This window comes from Bubalus kerabau, chromosome 11 (genome assembly GCF_029407905.1).
Source record: "Bubalus kerabau isolate K-KA32 ecotype Philippines breed swamp buffalo chromosome 11, PCC_UOA_SB_1v2, whole genome shotgun sequence".
Taxonomy (NCBI): domain Eukaryota; kingdom Metazoa; phylum Chordata; class Mammalia; order Artiodactyla; family Bovidae; genus Bubalus; species Bubalus kerabau.
The window spans coordinates 17,142,829-17,169,662 of NC_073634.1; the positions used below are offsets into that span (position 1 = coordinate 17,142,829).

Sequence of the window (26,834 nt, forward strand, 5' to 3'; positions counted from 1 at the left end):
TCATATGTTGGAGTGAAAATACTAAGAAAAACACAACTATTTTTATTGCATGAAGAACAAAAAGCACAATCCATGATAAAATTGGACAATAATTATGAGACAAAAAGCCTCGCATGGAGCAGTGATCGTCACATGGACAATGGGTCTGGACCCCACCATCACCATCATAATCACTGCTCATCTGTGCAGCACGTCTCCACCTTGTGTGCCTAGGCCAGGCTCACCATCCCTTAAAGACAGTTTATTACATAATAAGCATTACCATATATGTGTGTTCCTATTTTGTTACATGTTTTTAAATATGTTTAAGAAAAAAATATCATCTGTATTATTTTGAGAGTTTGGTTGGTTTTAGGATTTCAGAATCACCTCATAGAAGAAAAATTTAGAAACATGGATCCAACCCCATTTTCAGTTGGATAGACTGGGTCCCAGAAGAGTAAATGACCTGACCAGGATGGTAAAGGTTTTGTTTCACAATCGCAGGAGGAAAAAAGATTTGGAGAAGATTCATAGGCATGCTAAGTATACGATCACCTCTCTGACCTTGAGGGGACTCTGGGGCCCACACGGACTGGCAGGCTCCTCGCAATCATGGGGAGGGTGAGAAGAGCTGGAGCTATTGCTGGAACTTGCAACATGTTAAGTATTTAAAACAGAGATCTTATCTTTGGGCCTTATTTTGAGATTTTATTATTTTCTTACTATGCATAACAATTGAGTGAGTTTATAAATAACTTGCAGTCTAATTGGGTGGGTCCAATCTGTGTCCTTAGTCTCAGCAAAACTTGGGGAGTGGGAGATGATGCTAGCAGAAGACGCTATAAAGTCAAATCCATTCAGCTCCCCCGTGCACATAGTTAAACAGACCCCATGGGATAAACAACTGGTGCTAAGCTGCCTGATTTCCCTTGTTACTCACACCAAGAGGCTGGTTGAAAAGCTGCCACTTGGTTATAACCTTTCGTGCAGTGACCCCTGCTGCTGAGACCTGAGATACACATGAAAACCATAATGCCTGCTTGGGAGAGGTTCTGGCCCCTCTGTTCGTCCTGAACCCACAGATCTGGCCCAAGGCCCTCACTCACCCACAGCAAAGCCCACAACTGAGTCAGGTGTTCATGAGGGTTCCAGCTGTGAATTAATTAGGGGGGCACAATGAGAGAAGCCTGGGAAGCAGGGGACGGCTGAGAGGCATCAAGGTGAGCACTGGAAAGGGGAGTCCCCACCAGAGGGAGTGGGCTTGGGCAGAACAACCTAGGGCAGTTATGTTCACATTTGAGAAATGCATAGACTCCTTTTGAGGAAAGTTCCAGGCCTGAGACTGATTTTGAAAAATTTCCCAGTAGCCTATTCAAGGTTATGATCAGAGAAAATACTTCCATTTCTTTTTTTAAGTATTTATTTGGATATACCAAGTCTTAGCTGCAGCATGTGGGATCTAGTTCCTTGACCAAGGATCGAACTGGACCTCCTGGATTGGGTGTGTGGAGTCCCAGGACCACTAGGTAAGTCCCAATACTTCAATTTATAAATTTAAAAACTTATCACTTTGGGGAATCACTTTAGAGCCAATGTGACAGTAATCAAAGATGCAAACATGAAAACATGAACCCTGAAGTTATACAGAAGAATCTTTTCACAATTTGGTCAGCTGGATAGTATAAAGCATTACTTTATATTTGATATAAATATGTTTAAATATTTTATATATTTATATTATTTTCTCTAAGAGTATCAATAAAATGAAAATATGAAAAACTTGTACAGGATGCACAACCTCTGAGAATACACTGAGGCCCCCAGCAGTTCCCCAGTTGGAGAAACATTGGGTGGACTGTTTGTGCTTGGATAGATGGGTATGATCCAGAGTTTCAAGGTGGGTGTGCAAGGCTCAGAGAGCAATTTGTTTCTGGTGTGAAAAAATTGCCTCCTACCTCCAAATATGAGCGGGTTTGGATTGAAAAACAATGAGATCTCTGGGCCTCAACTCCGGATGACTAGGCCTTATGAGTTTGACTGACTGCCCCACTTGCTCCATCTGCCATTGAAGGGTGGGGCTGGGGTTGGGTATAGCTAAAGGGAAGGCTTAAAGGCCCACACACCTGCTTGTATTCGAAAAAGAGGGGGCCAAGGGGCAGAAGAGCAGCTGCCCATCCTTGAATGAACTCAGAAGGACTGTGGGGTGAGGGAGGTCTGTGACCTGCCACCTCTTAGGCTGTGACCTGACCCAGAGTAGGGCAACCTGCTCGTGGTGAAGGTCTCCACATGGGGCAGAAGCTCAGACATGAGGACCTCAGCCGTCAGCCCCGGGAGCTCTGGGGTTCAGGGATCTCTTTTTTCTCATGATGTTCACATTTATAAAAGTTATGCGTTGTTCTTAAAGAAAATTTGGCAAAATACTGAAAAGTAGAAAGAAAAACACAATCTCACCTGTTTCTGCCTTCAAAAAAACTCTGCAAATGTGTCAGTATACCTCAAACTGTTATAAAACTTGTAAATTTGAGGGAAATTTCTTTATTAACTGATTCTTTAGGACTTATGCTGAAGCTCCAATTCTTCAGCCACCTGATGTGAAAAGCCGACTCAATGGAAAAGGCCCTGAAGCTGGGAAGGACTGAGGGCAAGAGGAGGAGGGGACAACAGAGGATAAGATGGTTAGATGGCACCACCGACTCAGTGGACATGAGTTTGAGTAAACTCCAGGAGATAGAGAAGGATAGGGAAGCCTGGCGTGCTGCAGTCCATGGGGTCACAAAGAGTCAGACACAACTTTCTGACTGAACAACAACAAGTTTCATCAAATATGTTTTGGGGTCCTAAAAGTCACATGGTGAGGTCAGGCAATATTGTACTTAGGAACCAAAGTGGTTATTAATGTGCCTGGCACATACCAGGAGTCACTTCTCCCTGCAGTGGTCTGTAAGCAGCAAAGAAGACAAGGCAGGACCTGCTCCACTGATTGGGAGGCTTAAGCTCTGGTCACAAATCTCTCTTGAAGAGCAAAAGCTATTCCAATGTCTGTCCTTAATCTTTTCTGTTCCACTTCACTGTGTTCAGCAGAATCAAAGCAAAAAGTCAGCCGGAATCATCCCTGATAATAAAATAACTAATAATTATAGAACATCTTGTATACCCTATGTGTGGATCTTCGGAGAGATTAACCGAAGATCCTCATGATTAACTACTACCAGGATGCCTCTTCTAACAGAAGCACTTTGCATTCTCCAGCAACCCATCAGAACAGAAATCAAAGCTCCAGCGTGCCCCACCTGTCCTCTGTTCTCCAGCTCACATGCACATATCTGCTTTCCCAAAGCTACAGGCAGAGGAGAGATGATTCTGTTAACCCTTAATGTGATTCATACGAGCAGAACAGAAGGAGACATTGAGTAGGAGGGTGTTTTGTTTGAGTTGAAGGAGGTATGAAGGAAAAAAAAAATCTCATTACTATAATCAGATTGTCGGTACAAAGATAGAGTGACTTAAGGCAGGTCCCCAGCAAGGAGGCACTGAGCGAGGCTGGGCCATGTCCTCTGGAATTAGAACAGCATTCGGTGTATCTTCCCACTTCTAAGATACACATCGCTCAGAAAACCAAGTGAGGAGAGCCTGTCATTAAGGCAATCTGGGCAGAGCTGTGATTACAGATGAAATCAAGATGGAAACCCAATCCGCAGCATCAGTTCCCTGCTGGGGGTCAGGGCTTTCTCAGGCTGCCTTTTTGTCCACCTACTACATCTGAGCAGTAATGTGGCCTTAAGATTTTGTGGGGAAAGCGCCTGATAGAAAAAAATGATAATAATTTTAAAGTATTGCTGATATGGAATATTATTCAGCTATAAAAAGGAATGCATTTGAGTTGGTTCTAATGAGGTGGATGAAGCTAGTGTGTCTTATACAGAGAGAAGTAAATCAGAAAGAGAAAGACAAATGTCATATATTAACACATAGTACTGATGATCCTACTAACAGGGCAGCAAAGGAGACACAGACAAAAAGAACAGACTTTTGGACACAGTGGGGGAAGGAGAGGGTGGGATGATTTGAGAGAATGGCATTGAGATGTATATATTACCATATGTAAAATAAATAGCCAGTGGAAGTTTGCTGTATGATGCAAGGAACCCAAAGTTGGAGATCTGTGACAACCTAGAGGGGTGGGAATGGGGGTAAGAGCGGGGATTCAAGAGGGAAGGAACATATATATACCTATGGCTGAATCACGTTGATGTATGGTGGAAACCATCACAATATTGCAAAGTAATTATCCTTTGATTAAAAATTAAAATTAAAGGGAAAGTGTTGCTGTTGAGTGAGTTGCACTATTACATGAGAAAATCAGTCCTAACTCTCAGTTCAGTTCAGTTCAGTCACTCAGTCATGTCCAACTCTTTGCAACCCTAAGAGTCCTAACTCTCTTGCTCATTAATTATGGTAGAATGTTCTAACTTGAAATAATTTTTATATAACCAAGGCAGATGTATGTGTTGAAGAAAATGTAAACATGTTGAAGAAAATGTAAACAAAAAAAAAAAAGAAAATGTAAACATATAGAAGAAAATAATTTCACCACCCACAGGTAACAGACCTTAACACATTTTATTGTGTAACCCTCCAAACTTTCTTCTATGCATATAAACCTGTTCGTTTCTTATAAATATAAAATCTTTATGCACAGAATATTTTCTTATTCGACTTCTCAACTAACTCAATCAATCAAATATGCACTTTTCCACATCAATAGGAACTGCTCCCTCGGCATCATTCTTTATGTCTGCAGGGTACTTCCATTACATAGTACATTCATTAGTTATTAATCAGTTTTCTATGTTTACACATTTAGTTGCTTCCAAATATGAAATAGTATAACTGCTAAACATCCTTGTTCACATATCTTTCCAAACATGTCTGATTATTTCCTTAGGTTTTTCTTTTTAGAAGAATTGTTGGTTCTAGAAGTTTTCATGTATTTATGGTTTTCATATATACTGCCAAATGGCCTTCCTTGCGCTATGGGTAAGTTGTACCCTTTACATCCACTATTATTGTATAAATGTTCCTTTTTTCCTTTCATCTTTGCTAATAGTTGATTTTATCCTGCCACCGCCTCACAAATTGAACGTGGTGTAAAAAACATTGCTTTGTTTTCTTTTTGATTTCTTAAATTTCTAGTGAAACTGAATATTATTTCACAGTACATTGGTTTCCTAGGGCTATTGTAACGAACTATGATGAACTGGGTGGGTTAACACCACCGAAATGTACTGTTTCAGGGTTATGGAGGCTGGAAGCCCAGGGTCAAGGTGTTGGTGGCCATGGGCCCACTCCCTCTGAAGGTTCTAGGGGAGGATCTGTTCCAGGCCTCTCTCCCAGCTTCTGGGAGACTTCCTTGGGAGACTTGAGCTGTGTCTCTGCATGATCCTCTCACTGTACATGTCTGTCTCTGGTTCTAAATTTCTCCTTTTTATGAGGATACCAGTCATATTTGGGGCTTCCCAGGTGGCACTAGTGGTAAGGAATGTACCTGCCAATGCAGGAGACATAAGAGATGCAGGTTCAGTCCCAGGGTCTGAAAGATGACCTGGAGGAGGTCACAGCAACCCACTCGAGTATTCTTCCCTGGAGAATCCCATGGACGGAAGATCCTGGTGGGCTACAGTCCATAGGGTCACAAAGAGTCGGACTCAGCTGAAGTGACTTAGCACAGTCCTATTGAATTAGGACCCACCCTAATGACCTTGCGTTAACTGGTTACTTCTGGAAAGACCCTATTTCCAGATAAGGAGGAATCCAAGGTTCTAGGGGTTGGGACTTCAATGTATCTTTTTTGTTACAATTCAAATCAGAACAGCATGTGTACTGACCATGTGTATTTCTTTTCCCTGTGGCGAACTGCTCACTTTCCTATTGAGTTGTCTTTTTCTTTGATCGGTAGGGCCCTTTATATAAAGGCTTTATCTATCACATACGCGCCTGATGTTTCCCTTGTGTGCATGCACAGTTGCTTTAGTCATGTCGGATTCTTTGTGACCCCATGGACTGTAGCCCACCTGAATCCTCTGTCCATGGGATTTTCCCAGCAATAACACTGGAGTGGGTTGTCATGCCCTCCCCCAGGGGAGCTTCCCGACTCAGGGATTGAACTCACATTTCCTGCATCACAGGTGGATTCTTTACCACTGAGCCATCTGGGAAGTCCAACACAAAAAAGCCAACACAGCCAAAAATGAATAAATAAAATAAATATATTTTTAAAAACACACAATGAATGTAAAAGTGCAATCACAATAGGTGTGAGAAAGAAAAAGGTCACAACACTCTGTGTATGGTCCATGTACCAGCAGTAAGGGCTTTACCAGGAAGCTTACTAGAAAACAGAAACTCCAGTCCCTCCAGGCCTCCCCAGTCAGGATCTGTATCTTAACAGAATCTCAAACATTACAACTTGAAGAGCACAAGAGTAGGAAAGATTTCACTGTTTAGAGAGGTAAGGAAAGATTTATATGTATACACACACACACACACACACACATATCACACATATATATACATGCATACACACATATATATATCACACATATATACATATATCACACATATATACAAATGCATACACACACATATGCACACCCACATATACACACACACATCACACATATATACATATGCACATACACATCACACATATATACACATGCACACACACACATGCACACACACATATACACACACACATCACACATATATACACACACACACATCACACATATATACACATGCACACACACATCACACATATATACACATGCACACACACATATGCACACACACATATACACACACATCACACATATATACACAGACACATCACACATATATACACATGCACACACACATATATATCACACATATATACACACACACATCACACATATATACACACACATCACACATATATACACATGCACGCACACACACATATATATATCACACGTATATACACACACACACACATCACACATATATACACACGCACACACACATACACACACATATTTGATGCACTTGGTCTTTGTTTCTGTGCGGGCCTTTCCCTCTTTCCCTAGTTGCGGTGCTCGGTCTTCTCATTGCAGTGTTCTCTCTTGGTGCGGATCACAGGCTCTAGGGCATGTGGGCTTCAGTAGTTGTGGCTCCTGGGCTCTATAGCACCAGCTCAATAGTTGTGGTGCAGGGGCTAACTGGCTCCACAGCAAGTGGGATTTTCCCAGATCAGGGATGGAACCCGTGTCTCCTGCACTGGCAGGTGAATTCTTTACCATGAGTCACCAGAGAAGCCCGGGAAAGATTTCTTGAGGAAGCAAAGACTATACTTAGACCTGAAAAAGGAGAAGGCATTAACTAAGCCTAAATGAGAAGGAAGAGTGTTGTGGGTGGAGGGAACAGCACCTGCAAATGTGATGTGATGGAAGCTGGTGCAAATGAAAAAGGAAACAGGCCCATAGGGCTGGATCACAGCACAGCAAGGAGAGGTGGGATGGGTGTGGGATGGGGTGGGACAAGACTATAGAGAGAGGCCTGACTGTGTACTGATATATGGGCCTGATATACTGGACTAACATTAAATGTGTTAGGAAGCCATGGTTGTGTTTTAAGCATGAGCACAACTTGATTATATTTGAACTAAGTGAAACAATCATTTGATCACTTTTGCTGCCTTTAACCTGTGGGAGTGATGAAATGAACAATATACACTAACAGATCTTTTATATTGAACTATATCAGCATTCCTCGAGCAAACCTTGCTTGAACACAACCTTTATTCTTTAAATATACTCCTACACTAGGCTGTGGCCACTGCAGACTGGACTCCCCTAGCCTCACTCCACTTTCTCAAACGACCGTGTCTGATAAACCCAGTATGACTGAGATTGAGAAATTTGACAAGTAGAAATGGAAGAAAACAGAAACACAACAGGAAAATCCACTGCCTTCAAAAGAAACAATTGAACAAGAGAAGCCAGCAGGTAAGTCGTAACCAAAATGCATTATACATGCCACAAGCCTTGCTTTTTTATTTTACTTCTTTAACTGTTCAACTCTGTAGATGCACAGAGGTTGGTGCAAGTTTAAATGACTGTGCTGCCCCCTTTCCACATCAAAGAATGGAGAACCACTGACGAAAGCTTGGGCCTGTCCCTCCCATCTGCCTGTCCGCCTGGCAGGGAAGGAAGAGAACTTGGTTGTTGGTAAAGGAAGAAGCTGGGTGGGAAGACAGAAATCTAAAATCTAAAGCAAGCTGGTGGAAAAAAAAAGCAAGTTGGCCCAGGGTGTCCTGCAGGCTGTAAAATGCTCTTTAATCAGAGTGCCTTTTTGCTGCTGTTCAAGTTTGGGGGCTTCCATAGTGGCTCAGAAAGTAAAGAATCCACCTGCAATGCGGGAGACCTGGGTTCGATCCCTGAAGAAGGGAATGGCTATCCACTCCAGTATTCTCGCCTGGAGAATTCCAAGGACAGAGGAGACTGGTGGGCTATAGTCCATAGGGTCCCAAGAGTCAGACAAGGTTGAGTGACTTTCACTTTCAAATGATTTTAATTACTGTAATGCACAATTTTTAATTAAAAACTTTAAAACCTTAAATAATCAAATAATGTACTCCTTGATTTTATTCAGAAGTAGTCCCCTTAGTATTTTTGCATTCATGTTCATTCACTAGTCTATACGGCCTTTTTGTTTGTTTGCTGGTGGGGAATCTTTCATTCTCTACTTGTCTCTTCAGATCATAAAATTCTCTGCTATCCAACACTTTATGTATCATGAGAATTCTTTTCTTAGAAGACTCGAAAGAACTCACCTATGCATGAAGTCTCTTGAACATATATTGATAATTTATATTATTCTAAAAAAGAATTTTATCAAGGTTTTAAAACATATTAGCATAGCATTTTGCATAATATTTTAATAATTATAGTTCTCCATGATTATCTTAGTTCAGGTCCATTTTTTGATAACTTCCTTTAATTATCTTTATTGAACTAGCTATGGTATGTATATTATTGTTGACTTGTTTTTCATACCAATGTGTTGAATTTGTTTATTTATGTTAGTGGCTATTTTTAAAAACTCTATCCATCAACTCCTCTCCCACACCTTATCTGATGAGAGACCCACAGTCTTGACCATCGGGTACACATGTATGAGGCTGAGTCCATCTTAGTGCCTGAGCCACCTCATGACAGCAATGGACCAAGGTTTGGTTGGTACCCAAACCAGGACAATCAGAGTTCTTTCCCAGGATTCTTTTTTTTTTTTTTGCCACACTATGCATCATGCAGGATCCTGGTTCCCAGACCAAGGATTGAAACCACGCCCCCTGCAGTGGAGGCTCAGGGCCTTAGTGCTGGATCGGCAGGGAAGTCCCTTTCAGGATTTTTCCTATTAGAATTAGCAGGTCCTCCTTTTCCTTTCTGGTCATGTCTGGAAAGATATAAACCTTCACTTCAGTTCAGTTCAGTCACTCAGTCGTGTCTGACTCTGTGACCCCACAGACTGCAGCACGCCAGGCCTCCCTGTCCATCACCAACTCCCAGAGTTTACTCAGACTCTTGTCCATCGAGTCGGTGATGCCATCTAACCATCTCATCCTCTGTAGTCCCCTTCTCCTCCCACCTTCAATCTTTCCCAGCATCAGGGTCTTTTCAAATGAGTCAATTCTTCACATCAGATGACCAAAGTATTGGAGTTTCAGCTTCAGCATCAGTCCTTCCAGTGAATATTCAGGACTGATTTCCTTTAGGATGGACTGGTTAGATCTCCATGTTGTCCAAGGGACTCTCAGGAGTCTTCTCCAGCACCACAGTTCCTGTGCAGACAACCTGTCAGTATTCCAGGCAGCTCTTTGGATACCTGCTAGCTAGTTCCTTTCCCTTCCCCATCACCCTCCCCCCACCACATTCAGACATCCCACCCTTGTGTGTTTGTCCAGGAGGTGTAATATCTTCTTCACATCTCCCTATCAAATACATCTGAGCTTTTTTATCCTTGTGCACAGTTTGGACTGCACCCTATGCTTCCTTCCTGAGAGGGTTGTACCATTCCCCTCTGGGTAGCTTGAGGTCGTCTTGGGCTAGCGTAGGTGAACCAAGGGCATTCTTCCCATCTCTTGTCCTTCTAGTAAGAATGTGCTCACCTGGTCCCTTGCTAAGCAACTCACCATGCCTTACCAGGGAAGGGAGAGTCTCACTGATTATCTGTCTCATTATTACCAACATCACCTCATATTGGGAGCATAAATGTATCCCACCCTATTTGGTACTCAGATGGGGCCACCCTGCAAGTCTGCTAAGAGTTTAGCTGAAACCCAAGGGTCCTGCCTCCCCACCTTGTGTTCCTGGCCAGGAGCCACGGGCAGCAACTGGAGGCCCCAAAGCCCAATGGATGACAGCCCCTCCCTTCCTTCCTTCAGCCCCTCTCACTCACCTCCATACTGACTTCCTGAATGGCAACCTCCCTTCCCAGCCCACAATCATTCCCCTATAACTTATATGGTGATGTAATGACACAAGTAAGCATGCAGACCTTATTTTTAAATGTTGAAGGCAACCTTTCCATTTCTTTGGGATTTGATGACTCACAGTGGTCCAAGGTCAGAAGAAGAAGAAGCTGCTTGTGCTTGCCATGCTCTTGGACCTGAGATGTCTAGACTTCTTGTGAGGGTCACTGACATTCTTATATCCCCAAGAGAAACTTAGTCTAGGCTATTTGCATACTCTTCTTCTTTTTTTCTTTTTTCTTACTGACTCAGGAAAATGTATTTGCAGCCCAAAGGAAAACTGCTGTTGTATTTACAGTCATTCATGGACATTTTCATGTGGCCAGTACTTGACCCACCCAACACACACACACATTCATACCTAGAGTCAGTCAAATCTATTGCATACTCTTTTTGTTGAACTCAAGTATATCTTTAAAACTTGCACTGCATGGGGTTTACAGCAGCTAAAGTAATCTGTGTTTATAGCAGATGAAGTCAATCTTTGGTAACTCCCTGAATTCTCCCTTAAAGCTTCTCTCCTGTCCCTGGTCTCCTTGGGAGACTATTGTTGTTATGAAAAAGTGAAAGTGAAAGTTGCTCAGTTGTGTCCTACTCTTTACGACCCCATACATCCATGGAATTCTCCAGGCCAGAATACTGGAGTGGGTAGCTTTTCCCTTCTCCAGGGGATCTTCCCAACCCAGGGACTGAACCCAGGTCTCCTGCATTGCAGGTGGATTCTTCACCAGCTGAGCCACAAGGGAAGCCCAAGAATACTGGAGTGGGTAGCCTATCCCTTCTCCAGGGGATCTTCCTGACCCAGGAATTGAATCAGGGTCTCCTGCATTGCAGGTGGATTCTTTACCAACTGAGCTCTCAGGGAAGCCAGTTGTCATCTTAATGCCCTTTAACTGCCACTGTTTTCATCACTTGTCCCCTCCATCCCTACCACCTCCCCGCAGTCTTGACAAGGTCTCAGAACAGATCTCTCCTCCACTCTTACTCTTCAAAACTTGGCTGCCAGCTATGTTTCCCAATTAGCAAGAGACTCTTCATCTGTTGGTAAAGGGTGTCACAGGCAGTAAAGTTGATGAGAACCATAGAGATGGTCTAATCCAATCCCACTCACGTTACAGATGAAGAATATGAGTCCAAGAAAAAGAAAGGCTTAAGGCCGTCACAGACAAAGACTTCAACCAAAGTTCCTTCAATGTCATGAGAACCAGAGCCCCTTGGGTTAAGAACATGTGTGACCAGACTCAGGTCTCCTCCTGCAGAGTGCATTGAACAATGCCCCATAAGAGGTCTTCTTATGGGGGCTCATCAGTCCTTCTGCCCCCAAAGCCTGACCCACAGCAGGCTCCACGAATTATTATTATTATCATTATCATTGCTAATCATGCTAATTGATATCAATGCTAATAATGATATTAGCACTCTCATTGTTGTTTCCACTATGACTACCATAGTAATAACAGTGGGAGAGAGAGAAATACAAGATTCCCAACAACAATAATAACTATTTACCTCACACCTCAAAGACACTAAATCATGGCCTGCCATGGCACCCCTGAGAGATAGCAGGATTGTCCACAATGTTTAGAGAGGAGAAGGAAAGAAAAGAAAAGGGAAGTGTGTCAGTAGATTAATCCAAAGATAGATGTCAGAGATAAGTGAAGAAGACTGAAGACTTTGATGTTCAGCCATAGACTGGATCTGTAAACCTGTGTTTTCAACAGAACCTAGACCCCTGCCCAACATGACATTCCAGTGCAGGCCTTTCCAAACACTTTTGACCATTAACCCCAGTAAAAATTGTGATTTTACATTTATATATATAACAGAAATAAAAGTTCTCATAAAAGTGCTGTTAACCCTTACCATGTGCCATGCATTCGGATATTTTTTCTTCCATTCTAAATCTATTCTATTTTGTTCTTTAAACTGCCAGTTACAATCCCCTAAGTGTACTTCACTACACACTAGTGACTTAACACCCACAGTTTGAAAAATGTATCTTCAGAGGGAAGATAAAAGAGTACTACTAAAGGAGAAGGGCTAGACGAGATTCTTCTCCAAGAAAGCAAGAAAGAAATGGTGTTAGGGATAAAAGTAGAAGAAAATGAATATAGAGTCACAGTTGTGAGATTAAGGAATGATAGCAGAAGTAGAAAGCATCACTTATATAGAATTTTTGCCCAAAATGTTTAACCTAAATCTAATTATGCACGTGGGCTTACCAGGTGGCTTGTGGTAAAGAATCTGCCTGCCAATGCAGGAGATGCCAGTTCCATCCCTGAGTCAAGAATATCCCATAGAGGAGGAAATGGCAACCTACTACAGTATTCTTGCCTGTCCATGGAGTGGCAAAAAGAGTTGGACATAACTGTGCAACTAAAAACAACAACACATATATATGTATACATATATGATAGTTTAGTGGCTAAGTCGTGTCCAACTCTTTCAAACCTGTGGACTGTAGCCCACCAGGCTCCTCTGTCCATGGGATTTGCCAGGCAAGAATACTGGAGTGAGTTGCCATTTCCTTCTCCATGGGATCTTCCCTACCCAGGAATCGAACCCAGGTCTCCTGCATTACAGGCAGATTTCTTTACCAACTGAGCTATGAGGGAAGTCACCTGTATACTTACATACATACATATATATATATATATATATATATATTCTTTTTCAGATTCTTTTCCATTATAGATTTTTCTAATAAGATATTGAAAAAAGTTCCCTATGCTATTCAGTAGGTCATTGTTGTTTATCCATTTTATATATAGTACTATATATGTGTTAATCCCAAATTCCCAATTTATCACTCCCTGCTTTCCCTTTTGATAACCTTGTTTGTTTTCTATGTCTGCAAGTCTATTTCTGTTTTCTAAATAAGTTCTTTTGCATCATCTTCTTTAGATTCCACATGTAAGTGATATCAAACTATATTTGTCTTTGTCTGACTTACTTCACTTAGTATTGTTAGGGGAAGCACACTGATTGAAACCACCCACCCTGGCCAAGAACCATACTAACCCTTTGCATGAGTTGCTTTACGACAGGAGGTCCTGGTAAGGAACACAGAACTAATAAACTACCACCAACCAGAAGAATTCAGGCAAGGTCAAAAGGAGATACTACATGTCCTTCTACCTCCTAGAATCCTTCTTGCTGGCATCTATCTTGGCTGAGCAATGCATGCACCACCAGGAAGGATCCTGAGTCATAATGATTGGCCAGATACAACCCAGAAACTAATCCCATCACCATAACACTCAAGACTGCAAGCCACATAGCAGAGCAGTTCTCCTGGTTTCCCTTACCCTGCTGCTCTCTGCCCAAGTGCCTCTCCCCAGTAAAGTATCTTGTTTTGTCAGCACGTGTGTCTCCTCGGCTAATTCATTTCTGAGTGTTAGACAAGAGCCCATTCTTGGGCTCTGGAAGGAGTTCTCCTTTCTGCAACAGTATGATAATCTCTAGGTCCATCCATGTTGCTGCAAATGGCATTATTTCATTCTTTTTTATGGCCGAGTACTACTTCATAGGCTTCCCAGGTAGTGCTAGTGGTAAAGAACCTGCCCGCCAATGCAGGAGATGTAAGAGATGCAGGTTCAGTCCTTGGGTCGGGAAGATCCCCTGGAGGAGGGCATGACAACCCACTCCAGTATTCTTGCCTGAAGAATCCTGTGGACAGAGGAGTGTGGTCGTCACAGTTCATGGGGTTGCAAAGAGTCAGACACGGTTGAAGTGACTTAGCATGCACGCACAGGTTTCAATTGCATATATGAACCACATCTTCTTTATCCATTCATCTGACACTGGACATTTAGGTTGCTTCCATATCTTGTAAATAGCGCTGCAATGAACATTGGGTGCATGTGTCTTTTTGAATTAGAGTTTCTGCCTTTTCCAGATATATACGGAGGAATGGCATTGCTGGATCATGTGGTAACACTATTTTTAGTTTTTTAAGGAGCTTTCATCAGTTTAGTTCAGTTCAGTCGCTCAGTCGTGTCCGACTCTTTGCAACCCCATGAATCACAGCACGCTAGGCCTCCCTGTCCATCACCAACTCCCAGAGTTCACTCAAACTCATGTCCATCAAGTCAGTGATGCCATCCAGCCATCTCATCCTCTGTCATCCCCTTCTCCTCCTGCCCCCAAGCCCTCCCAGCATCAGAGTCTTTTCCAATGAGTCAGCTCTTTGCATGAGGTGGCCAAAGTACTGGAGTTTCAGCTTTAGCATCATTCCTTCCAAAGAAATCCCAGGGCTGATCTCCTTCAGAATGGACTGGTTGGATCTCCTTGCAGTCCAAGGGACTCTCAAGAGTCTTCTCCAACACCACACTTCAAAAGCATCAATTCTTCAGTACTCATGGCACCCCACTCCAGTACTCTTGCCTGGAAAATCCCATGGACGGAGGAGCCTGGTGGGCTACAGTCCATGGGGTCGTGAAGAGTCAGACACGACTGAGCGACTTCCCTTTCACTTTTCACTTTCATGCATTGGAGAAGGAAATGGCAACCCACTCCAGTGTTCTTGCCTGGAGAATCCCAGGGACGGGAGAGCCTGGTGGGCTGCCGTCTATGGGCTCGCACAGAGTCGGACACGACTGACGCGACTTAGCAGCAGCAGCAGCAGCAGCTTTCTTCACAGTCCAACTCTCACATCCATACATGACCACTGGAAAAACCATAGCCTTGACTAGACGGACCTTTGTTGGCAAAGTTATGTCTCTGCTTTTCAATATGCTATCTAGGTTGGTCATAACTTTTCTTCGGAGCTTTCATACTGCTCTCCATAGTGGCTGCACCAATTTACATCCTTCACAGTGTAGGAAGATCCCCTTTTCTCCACATCCTCTCCAGCATTTATTGTTTGTAAACTTTTTGATGCTAGCCATTCTGACCTGTGAGTGGTGGTACTTCATTGTAGCCTTAATTTGCATTTCTCTAATAATTAGTGCTGTTAAACATCTTTTCACGTGCCTGTTGGCCATCTGTATGTCTTTTTTGGGGAAATGTCTATTTAGATCTTCTGCCCATTTTTAAATTGAGCTGTTTGTTTTTTGATATTGAGCTGTATAAGCTGTTCGTATATTTTAGAAATTATGCCCTTGTTGGTCACATCATTTGTAAATGTTTTCTCCCATTCTTTAAGGTATCTTTTTTTTTTCCTTTTGTTTCCTTTGGTATTTTTTTTTTTTTTTGGCTGTGCAAAAGATTTTAAGTTTAATGAGGTCCCATTTGTTTATTTTTGCTTTTGTTTGCATTACTATAGAAGATGGAGCAAAAAAAATATTGCTGCAATTTACATCATGTCAAAGAGGGTTCTGCCCTCTTACACTGTTGGTGGGAATGCAAACTAGTACAGCCACTGTGGAGAACAGTGTGGAGATTCCTTAAAAAATTGGAAATAGAACTGCCTTATGATCCAGCAATCCCACTGCTGGGCATACACACTGAGGAAACCAGAAGGGAAAGAGACACGTGTACCCCAGTGTTCATCGCAGCACTGTTTATAATAGCCAGGACATGGAAGCAACCTAGATGCCCATCAGCAGATGAATGGATAAGAAAGCTGTGGTACATATACACAATGGAGTATTACTCAGCCATTAAAAAGAATACATTTGAATCAGTTCTAATGAGGTGGATGAAACTGGAGCCAATTATACAGAGTGAAGTAAGCCAGAAAGAAAAACACCAATACAGTATACTAACGCATATATATGGAATTTAGAAAGATGGTAACAATAACCCTGTGTACGAGACAGCAAAAGAGACGCTGATGGATAGAACAGTCTTATGGACTCTGTGGGAGAGGGAGAGGGTGGGAAGATTTGGGAGAATGGCATTGAAACATGTAAAATATCATGTATGAAACGAGTTTCCAGTCCAGGTTCGATGCACGATACTGGATGCTTGGGGCTGGTGCACTGGGACGACCCAGAGGGATGGTATGGGGAGGGAAGAGGGAGGAGGGTTCAGGATGGGGAACACATGTATACCTGTGGCAGATTCATTTTGATATTTGGCAAAACTAATACAATTATGTAAAATTTAAAAATAAAATAAAATTTAAAAAAAAAACAAAGAGGGTTCTGGCTATGTCCAGTTTTCCCAGCACCACTTGTTAAAGAGATTATTTTTTCTCCATTGTATATTCTTGCCTCCTTTGTCATAGCTTAATTGAGTATAGGTATGTGGAACATTTCATGCAAAGATGAGCTCGATAAAGGACAGAAATGGTATGGACCTAACAGAAGCAGAAGATATTAAGAAGAGATGGCAAGAATACACAGAAGAACTGTACAAAAAAGATCTTCATGACCAAGATAATCATGATGGTGTGATCACTGACCTAGAGCCAGACATCCGGGAATGTGAAGTCAAGTGGGCCTTAGAAAGCATCACTACAAACAAAGCTAGTGCAGGTGATGGAATTCCAGTTGAGCTATTCCAAATCCTGAAAGATGATGCTGTGAAAGTGCTGCACTCAATATGCTAGCAAATTTGGAAAAATCAACAGTGGCCACAGGACTGGAAAAGGTCAGTTTTCATTCCAACCCCAAAGAAAGGCAATGCCAAAGAATGCTCAAACTACTGCACAATTGCACTCATCTCACATGCTAGTAAAGTAATGCTCAAAATTCTCCAAACCAGGCTTCAGCAATATGTGAACCGTGAACTTCCTGATGTTCAAGCTGGATTTAGAAAAGGCAGAGGAACCAGAGATCAAACTGCCAACATCTGCTGGATCATGGAAAAAGCAAGAGAGTTCCAGAAAAGCATCTATTTCTGCTTTATTGACTATGCTAAAGCCTTTGACTGTGTGGAGCACAATAAAATGTGGAAAATTCTGAAAGAGATGGGAATACCAGACGACCTGATCTGCCTCTTGAGAAATTTGTATGCAGGTCAGGAAGCAACAGTTACAACTGGACATGGAACAACAGACTGGTTCCAAATAGGAAAAGGAGTTCATCAAGGCTGTATATTTTCACCCTGTTTATTTAACTTATATGCAGAGTACATCATGAGAAATGCTGGACTGGAAGAAACACAAGCTGGGATCAAGATTGCTGGGAGAGACCTCAGATATGCAGATGACACCACCCTTATGGCAGAAAGTGAAGAGGAACTCAAAAGCCTCTTGATGAAGGTAAAAGTGGAGAGTGAAAAAGTTGGCTTAAAGCTCAACATTCAGCAAACGAAGATCATGGCATCCGGTCCCACCACTTCATGGGAAATAGATGGGGAAACAGTGGAAACAGTGTCAGACTTTATTTTTCTGGGCTCCAAAATCACTACAGATGGTGAGTGCAGCATGAAATTAAAAGACGCTTACTCCTTGGAAGGAAAGTTATGACCAACCTAGATAGCATATTCAAAAGCAGAGACATTACTTTGCCAACAAAGGTCCGTCTAGTCAAGGCTATGGTTTTTCCTGTGGTCATGTATGGATGTGAGAGTTGGGCTGTGAAGAAGGCTGAGCGCTGAAGAATTGATGCTTTTGAACTGTGGTGTTGGAGAAGACTCTTGAGAGTCCCTTGGACTGCAAGGAGATCCAACCAGTCCATTCTGAAGGAGATCAGCCCTGGGATTTCTTTGGAAGGAATGATGCTGAATCTGAAACTCCAGTACTTTGGCCACCTCATGCGAAGAGTTAACTCATTGGAAAAGACTCTGATGCTGGGAGGGATTGGGGGCAGGAGGAAAAGTGGACGACAGAGGATGAGATGGCTGGATGGCATCACTGACTTGATGGACATGAATTTGAGTGAACTCCGGGAGTTGGTGATGGACAGGGAGGCCTGGCGTGCTGCAATTCATGGGGTCGCAAAGAGTTGGACATGACTGAGCGACTGAACTGAACTAAACTGAACTGAACTGCTGGCATATTGAATGCAACACTTTCACAGCATCATATTTTAGAATTTGAAATATCTCAACTGAAATTCCATCATCTCCAATAGCTTTGTTTGTAGTGATGCTTCCTAAGGCCCACTTGACTTCGAATTCCCAGATATCTGGCTCTAGGTGAGTGATCACGCCATCATGATTATCTGGGTCATGAAGATCTTTTTTGTATAGTTCTTCTGTGTATTCTTGCCATCTCTTCTTAATATCTTCTGCTTCTGTTAGGTCCATGCCATTGTGCCCATCTTTGTATGAAATGTTCCCTTGGTATCTCCAATTTTCTTGAAGAGATCTCTAGTCTTTCCCATTCTATTGTTTCCTTCTATTTCTTTGCAGTGATCACTGAGGAAGGCTTTCTTATCTCTCCTTACTATTCTTTGGAACTCTGCATTCAAATGAGTATATCTTTGCTTTTCTCCTTTGCCTTTCACTTCTCTTCTTTTCACAGCTATTTGTAAGGCCTCTTCAGACAACCATTTTGCCTTTTTGCATTTCTTTTTCTTGGGGATGATCTTGATCACTGCCTCCTGTACAATGTCACGAACCTCCATCCATAATTCATCAGGCACTCTATCAGATCTAAGCCCTTGAATCTATTTGTCACTTCCGCTGTATAAACATTAGGGTTTAGGTCATACCTGAATGGTCTAGTGGTTTTCCCTACTTTCTTCAATTTCAGTCTGAATGTGACAATAAGGAGTTCATGATATGAGCCACAGTCAGCTCCCAGTCTTGTTTTTGCTGACTGTATAGAGCTTCTCCATCTTTGGCTGCAAAGAATATAATCAATCTGATTTTGGTGTTCTCCATCTGGTGATGTCCATATGTAGAGTAGTCTCTTGTGTTATTGGAAGAGGGTGTTTGCTATGACCAGTGCGTTCTCTTGGCAAAACTCTATTAGCCTTTGCCCTGCTTCATTCTGTACTCCAAGGCCATATTTGCCTAATACTCCAGGTGTTTCTTGACTTCCTACTTTTGGATTCCAGTTCCCTATAATGAAGAGGACATCTTTTTGGGTGTTAGTTCTAGAAGGTCTTGTAGGTCTTCATAAAACCATTCAACTTCAGCTTCTTCAGCATTACTGGTCAGGGCATCGACTTGGATTACCGTGATATTGAATGGTTTGCCTTGGAAACAAACAGAGATCATTCTGTCGTTTTTGAGATTGCATCCAAGTACTGCATTTCAGACTCTTTTGTTGACTATGATGGCTACTCCATTTCTTCTAAGGGATTCTTGCCCACAGTAGTAGATATAATGGTGATCTGAGTTAAGTTCACCCATTCCAGTCCATTTTAGTTCAGTTCAGTCGCTCAGTCAAGTCCGACTCTTTGCGACCCCATGAATCACAGCACGCCAGGCCTCCCTGTCCATCACCAACTCCCGGAGTTCACTCAAATTCATGTCCATCAAGTCAGTGATGCCATCCAGCCATCTCATCCTCTGTCGTCCACTTTTCCTCCTGCCCCCAATCCCTCCCAGCTTCAGAGTCTTTTCCAATGAGTCAACTCTTCGCATGAGGTGGCCAAAGTACTGGAGTTTCAGATTCAGCATCGTTCCTTCCAAAGAAATCCCAGGGCTGATCTCCATTAGAATGGGCTGGTTGGATCTCCTTGCAGGCCAAGGGACTCTCAAGAGTCTTCTCCAACACCACAGTTCAAAAGCATCAATTCTTTGGTGCTCACATTCGTTCACTGATTCCTAAAATGTTGATGTTCACTCTTGCCATCTCCTGTTTGACCACTTCCTATTTGCCCTGATTCATGGACCTAACATTCCTGGTTCCTATGCAATATTGCTCTTTACAGCATTAGACTTTACTTCCATCACCAGTCACATCCACAACTGGGTGGTGTTTTTGCTTTGGCTCTGTCTCTTCATTCTCTCTGAAGTTATTTCTCCACTCTTTTCCAGTAGCATATTGGGCACCTACAAACCTGGGGAATTCATCTTTCAGTGTCCTATCTTTTTGCCTTTTCATACTGTTCATGGGGTTCTTAAGGGAAGAATACTGAAGTGTTTGCCATTCCCTTCTCCTGTGAACTATGTTTTGTCATAACTCTTCACCATGACTCGTCTGTCTACATGGCATGGCTCATGGTTTCATTGAGTTAAACAAGGCTGTGGTCCATGTGACCAGATTGGCCACTCATTAGCCTACGAAATTACCCATCCCTATAAAAACTGACAACCTCCATACCCCAATGCCTCTTGCCTTCTGAAAGGACCCACACTCTGTGGAGTGTTTCACTCTACAGAAATCCACTTCTCACACTTTTCTCTCCTGAATTCTCTCTGTGATGATACATAAAGAACTTGAGTTTCGTTAAGTTCTGAGATCAGGTGTGTGACCCCAATTAAAAGACCTTGGGTTGAAGTCCCAATTTGAGTTGCACAGTTTCACCATCATCACTGGAAAATGGGACAGTTCTGTGCAATAAGAATGTATCGGGTACACCTGACCAGGACACCACCTAATGATATGAGAAATGTTCCAATTGATAAACCCATTTATACAATTTTAGACTAGAGAGGCCCATAGGAGTCCGCAACTACAAATGGGCACTTGTCAGTGACTGAACAACAAAAAGGGCATTTGCCATCTGCTATTTGAATCCTATACTGTTGAGTTGTTGACCTTCAACATGCCCTAAAGGAAGTTCAGTTGGAGAGTGAGGCACCTTGTGCTCCAGGGAAACTGGTGGAACAGATCTATAGATAGATATTTTCAGAAACTGATTTCAAGATCCCAATCCTTGCATTTCTTCATGTCTCAGTTCAGTTCAGTTCAGCCCCTCAGTTGTGTCCGACTCTTTGCGACCCCATGAATCACAGGACACCAGGCCTCCCTGTCCATCACCAACTCCTGGAGTTCACTCAGACTCACGTCCATCAAGTCAGTGATGCCATCCAGCCATCTCATCCTCTGTCATCCCCTTCTCCTCCTGCCCTCAATCCCTCCCAGCATCAGAGTCTTTTCCAATGAGTTAACTCTTCGCATGAGGTGGCCAAAGTACTGGAGTTTCAGCTTCAGCATCATTCCCTCCAAAAAAATCCCAGGGCTGATCTTCAGAATGGACTGGTTGGATCTCCTTGCAGTCCAAGGGACTCTCAAGAGTCTTCTCCAACACCACAGTTCAAAGCATCAATTCTTCGGTGCTCAGTCTTCTTCACAGTCCAACTCTCACATCCATACATGACCACAGGAAAAACCATAGCCTTGACTAGACGGACTTTCGTTAGCAAAGTAATGTCTCTGCTTTTGAATATGCTATCTAGGTTGGTCATAACTTTCCTTTCAAGGAGTAAGCGTCTTTTAATCTCATGGCTGCAGTCACCATCTGCAGTGATTTTGGAGCCTAAAAAAATAAAGTCTGATACTGTTTCCACTGTTTCCCCATCTATTTCCCATGAAGTGAAGGGACTGGATGCCATGATCTTCGTTTTCTGAATGTTGAGTTTTAAGCCAACTTTTTCACTCTCCACTTCCACTGTCATCAAGAGGCTTTTGAGTTCCTCTTCACTTTCTGCCATAAGGGTGGTGTCATCTGCATATCTGAGGTTATTGATATTTCTCCTGGCAATCTTGATTCCAGCTTGTGCTTCTTCCAATCTAGCATTTCTCATGATGTACTCTGAATAGAAGTTAAATAAGCAGGGTGACAATATACAGCCTTGACGTACTCCTTTTCCTATTTGGAACCAGTCTGTTGTTCCATGTCCAGTTGTAACTGTTGCTTCCTGACCTGCGTACAGATTTCTCAAGAGGCAGGTCAGGTGGTCTGGTATTCCCATCTCTTTCAGAGTTTTCTAAAGTTTATTGTGGTCCACATGGTCAAAGGCTTTGGCATAGTTAATAAAGCAGAAATAAAGCAGAACTCTCTTGCTTTTTCCATGATCCAGCGGATGTTGGCAATTTGATCTCTGGTTCCTCTGCCTTTTCTAAATCCAGCTTGAACATCAGGAAGTTCACGGTTCACATATTGCTGGAGCCTGGCTTGGAGAATTTTGAGCATTACTTTACTAGCATGTGAGATGAGTGCAATTGTGCGGTAGTTTGAACATTCTTTGGCATTGCCTTTCTTTGGGGTTGGAATGAAAACTGACCTTTTCCAGTCCTGTGGCCACTGCTGAGTTTTCCAAATTTGCTAGCATATTGAGTGCAGCACTTTCACAGCATCATCTTTCAGGATTTGGAATAGCTCAACTGGAATTCCATCACCTCCACTAGCTTTGTTCGTAGTGATGCTTTCTAAGGCCCACTTGACTTCACATTCCAGGATGTCTGGCTCCAGGTCAGTGATCACATCATCGTGATTATCTGGGTCATGAAGATCTTCTTTGTACAGTTCTTCTGTGTATTCTTGCCATCTCTTCTTAATATCTTCTGCTTCTGTTAGGTCCATACCATTTCTGTCCTTTATCAAGCCCATCTTTGCATGAAATGTTCCCTTGGTATCTCTAATTTTCTTGAAGAGATCTCTAGTCTTTCCCTTTCTGTTGTTTTCCTCTATTTCTTTGCCTTGATCCTTGAGGAAGGCTTTCTTATCTCTTCTTGCTATTCTTTGGAACTCTGCATTCAGATGCTTATATCTTTCCTTTTCTCCTTTGCTTTTTGCTTCTCTTCTTTCACAGCTATTTGTAAGGCCTCCTCAGACAGCCATTTTGCTTTTTTGCATTTCTTTTCCATGGGGATGGTCTTGATCCCTGTCTTCTGTACAATGTCACGAACCTCATTCCATAGTTCATCAGGCACTCTATCTATCAGATCTAGGCTCTTAAATCTATTTCTCACTTCCACTGTATAATCATAAGGGATTTGAATAGGTCATACCTGAATGGTCTAGTGGTTTTCCCTACTGTCTTCAATTTAAGTCTGAATTTGGTAATCAGGAGTTCATGATCTGAGCCACAGTCAGCTCCTGGCGGCGGCTGGCACTGGTGCACTAAGCATGGTGGAAGCGGAGCTACCCCACGTCCGAGGTCAGGGGCAGAAGCCGGGAGGACCCCATGCCTGAAGGGCGGCAGCCAAGAGGAGTTACCCAACGTCCGAGGTCAGGGGCAGTGGCCGAGAGTGCCAGGCTACGACGGCACAGGAACGGCCGAGAAGAGCTACCCAAGTCTGAGGTCAGGGGCGGCGGCCGGGAGTAGCTATCCCACGTCCGAGGTTAGGGGCGGCAGCTGAGAGGAGCTACCCCGCGTCTGTGATCAGGGGCGGTGGCCGAGAGGAGCTACCCCACGCCCCACGCCTGAGGCTAGGGGTGGCGGCTGGGAGAACCAACCCCACGCCCGAGGCCAGGGGCGGCGGTTGGGAGGACCAATCCCACGTCCAAGGAGCAGTGGCTGCGCGGGTGCAGGAGGGCCTAGAGAAGCTATCCCACGTTGAAGTTCAGGAAGGGCAGCGGTGAGGAGATACCCCTTGTCCAAGGTAAGGAGCAGCGGCTGCGCTTTGCTGGAGCAGCCATGAAGAGATACCCCACGCCCAAGGTAAGAGAAACCCAAGTAAGACAGTAGGTGTTGCAAGAGGGCATCAGAGGGCAGACACACTGAAACCATACTCACAGAAAACTAGTCAATCTAATCACACTAGGACCACAGCCTTGTCTAACTCAATGAAACTAAGCCATGCCCATGGGGCAACCCAAGATGGGCAGGTCATGGTGGAGAGATCTGACAGACTGTGGTCCACTGGAGAAGGGAATGGCAAACCACTTCAGTATTCTTGCCTTGAGAACCCCATGAACAGTATGAAAAGGCAAAATGATAGGATACTGAAAGAGAAACTCCCCAGGTCAGTAGGTGCCCAATATGCTACTGGAGATCAGTGGAGAAATAACTCCAGAAAGAATGAAGGGATGGAGCCAAAGCAAAAAGAATACCCAGCTGTGGATGTGACTGGTGATAGAAGCAAGGTCCGATGCTGTAAAGAGCAATATTGCATAGGAACCTGGAATGTCAGGTCCAGGAATCAAGGCAAATTGGAAGTGGTCAAACAAGAGATGGCAAGAGTGAATGTTGACATTCTAGGAATCAGCAAACGCAAATGGACTGGAATGGGTGAATTTAACTCAGATGACCATTATATCTACTACTGCGGGCAGGAATCCTCAGAAGAAATGGAGTAGCCATCATGGTCAACAAAAGAGTCCGAAATGCAGTACTTGGATGCAATCTCAAAAACGACAGAATGATCTCTGTTTGTTTCCAAGGCAAACCGTTTAATATCACAGTAATCCAAGTCTATGCCCCAACCAGTAACGCTGGAGAAGCTGAAGTTGAACAGTTCTATGAAGACCTACAAGACCTTTTAGAACTAACACCCAAAAAGGATGTCCTTTTCATTATAGGGGACTGGAATGCAAAAGTAGGAAGTCAAGAAACACCTGGAGTAACAGGCAAATTTGGCCTTGGAATACGGAATGAAGCAGGGCAAAGACTAATAGAGTTTTGCCAAGAAAATGCACTGGTCATAACAAACACCCTCTTCCAACAACACAAGAGAAGACTCTATACATGGACATCACCAGATGGTCAACACCGAAATCAGATTGATTATATTCTTTGCAGCCAAAGATGGAGAAGCTCTATACAGTCAGCAAAAACAAGACCAGGAGCTGACTGTGGCTCAGACCATGAACTCCTTATTGCCAAATTCAGACTTAAATTGAAGACAGTAGGGAAAACCACTAGACCATTCAGATATAACCTAAATCAAATCCCTTATGATTATACAATGGAAGTGAGAAATAGATTTAAGGGCCTAGATCTGATAGATAGAGTGCCTGATGAACTATGGAATGAGGTTCATGACATTTTACAGGAGACAGGGATCAAGACCATTCCCATAGAAAAGAAGTGCAAAAAAGCAAAATGGCTGTCTGAGGAGGCCTTACAAATAGCTGTGAAAAGAAGAGAAGCGAAAAGCAAAGGAGAAAAGGAAAGATATAAACATCTGAATGCAGAGCTCCAAAGAATAGCAAGAAGAGATAAGAAAGCCTTCTTCAGCGATCAATGCAAAGAAATAGAGGAAAACAACAGAATGGGAAAGACTAGAGATCTCTTCAAGAAAATCAGAGATACCAAAGGAACATTTCATGCAAAGATGAGCTCGATAAAGGACAGAAATGGTATGGACCTAACAGAAGCAGAAGATATTAAGAAGAGATGGCAAGAATACACAGAAGAACTGTACAAAGAAGATCTTCACGACCCAGATAATCACGATGGTGTGATCACTGACCTAGAGCCAGACATCCGAGAATGTGAAGTCAAGTGGGCCTTAGAAAGCATCACTACGAACAAAGCTAGTGGAGGTGATGGAATTCCAGTTGAGCTATTCCAAATCCTGAAAGATGATGCTGTGAAAGTGCTGCACTCAATATGCTAGCAAATTTGGAAAAATCAACAGTGGCCACAGGACTGGAAAAGGTCAGTTTTCATTCCAACCCCAAAGAAAGGCAATGCCAAAGAATGCTCAAACTACTGCACAATTGCACTCATCTCACACGCTAGTAAAGAAATGCTCAAAACTCTCCAAGCCAGGCTCCAGCAATATGTGAACCCTGAACTTCCTGATGTTCAAGCTGGTTTTAGAAAAGGCAGAGGAACCAGAGATCAAACTGCCAACATCTGCTGGATCATGGAAAAAGCAAGAGAGTTCCAGAAAAGCATCTATTTCTGCTTTATTGACTATGCCAAAGCCTTTGACTGTGTGGAGCACAATAAAATGTGGAAAATTCTGAAAGAGATGGGAATACCAGACCACCTGATCTGCCTCTTGAGAAATCTGTACGCAGGTCAGGAAGCAACAGTTACAACTGGACATGGAACAACAGACTGGTTCCAAATAGGAAAAGGAGTTCGTCAAGGCTGTATATTTTCACCCTGTTTATTTAACTTCTATTCAGAGTACATCATGAGAAATGCTGGACTGGAAGAAACACAAGCTGGAATCAAGATTGCCGGGAGAAATATCAATAACCTCAGATATGCAGATGACACCACCCTTGTGGCAGAAAGTGAAGAGGAACTCAAAAGCCTCTTGATGAAAGTGAAAGTGGAGAGTGAAAAAGTTGGCTTAAAGCTCAACATTCAGAAAACGAAGATCATGGCATCTGGTCCCAGCACTTCATGGGAAATAGATGGGGAAACAGTGTCAGACTTTATTTTTCTGGGCTCCAAAATCACTGCAGATGGTGATTGCAGCCATGAAATTAAAAGACGCTTACTCCTTGGAAGGAAAGTTATGACCAACCTAGATAGCATATTGAAAAGCAGAGACATTACTTTGCCAACAAAGGTTCGTCTAGTCAAGGCTATGGTTTTTCCCGTGGTCATGTATGGATGTGAGAGTTGGACTGTGAAGAAGACTGAG

At 43.0% G+C, this 26,834-nt stretch overlaps 1 pseudogene; it reads left to right on the plus strand.

Annotated features, from left to right (window-relative positions):
• The first annotated feature begins 7,909 nt into the window (after positions 1-7,909).
• Positions 7,910-8,038, plus strand: LOC129622364 (thymosin beta-4-like; annotated as a pseudogene).
• Positions 8,039-26,834: the final 18,796 nt, after the last annotated feature.